The sequence below is a fragment of the Arachis ipaensis genome, chromosome B3 (genome assembly GCF_059453495.1).
Source record: "Arachis ipaensis isolate K30076 ecotype BB chromosome B3, ASM5945349v1, whole genome shotgun sequence".
Taxonomy (NCBI): Eukaryota; Viridiplantae; Streptophyta; class Magnoliopsida; order Fabales; family Fabaceae; genus Arachis; species Arachis ipaensis.
This window is the reverse complement of record NC_142438.1, coordinates 19,471,578-19,472,527: the sequence shown is the minus strand read 5'-3', so window position 1 is coordinate 19,472,527 and position 950 is coordinate 19,471,578. Positions and strand designations below refer to the sequence as shown.

Below are 950 nucleotides of genomic sequence, written 5' to 3'. Positions count from 1 at the left end.
GCAGCTTGCATTCCATTCAGACTCTGAGAAATCATATTGACTTGCTGAGTCAATATTTTATTCTGAGCCAATATGACATTCAGAGTATTAATTTCAAGAACTCCCTTCTTCTGAGGCGTCCCATTACTCACAGGATTCCTCTCAGAAGTGTACATGAACTGGTTATTAGCAACCATGTCAATGAGTTCTTGAGCTTCTGCAGGCATTTTCTTTAGGTGAATGGATCCACCTGCAGAAGTATCCAATGACATCTTAGCTAATTCAGACAGACCATCATAGAATATATCCAGGATGGTCCATTCTGAAAGCATGTCAGAAGGACACTTTTTGGTCAGTTCCTTGTATCTCTCCCAAGCTTCATAGAAGGATTCACCTTCTTTCTGTCTGAAGGTTTGAACATCCACTCTAAGCTTGCTCAGCTTTTGAGGAGGAAAGAACTTGGCTAAGAAAGCCTTGACCAGCTTATCCCAAGAGTTCAGGCTATCCTTAGGTTGAGAGTCCAACCATATTCTAGCTCTGTCTCTCATAGCAAACGGGAAAAGCATGAGCCTGTAGACGTCAGGATCTACTCCATTAGTCTTAACAGTATCACAAATCTGCAAAAATTCAGTTAAGAACTGAAAAGGATCTTCAGATGGAAGTCCATGGAACTTGCAGTTCTGCTGCATTAGAGAAACTAATTGAGGTTTCAGCTCAAAATTGTTTGCTCCAATGGTGGGGATAGAGATGCTTCTTCCATGTAAATTGGAATTAGGTGCAGTAAAGTCACCAAGCATCCTCCTTGCATTATTATTATTTTCGGCTGTCATCTCCTCTTCCTGTTCAAAAATTTCTGAAAGGTGCTTGCTGGATTGTTGTAATTTAGCTTCTCTTAGTTTCCTCTTCAGAGTCCTTTCAGGTTCTGGATCTGCTTCAACAAGAATATTCTTGTCCTTGCTCCTGCTCATATG

The 950-nt window shown here is 40.8% G+C and overlaps 1 non-coding gene across 1 annotated transcript; it reads left to right on the top strand.

The window, feature by feature from the left end:
* The first annotated feature begins 305 nt into the window (after positions 1–305).
* Positions 306–413, top strand: LOC148569980 (small nucleolar RNA R71). Its single transcript, XR_015908531.1, has one exon. It is a non-coding gene; the product is annotated as a small nucleolar RNA R71 (small nucleolar RNA).
* Positions 414–950: the final 537 nt, after the last annotated feature.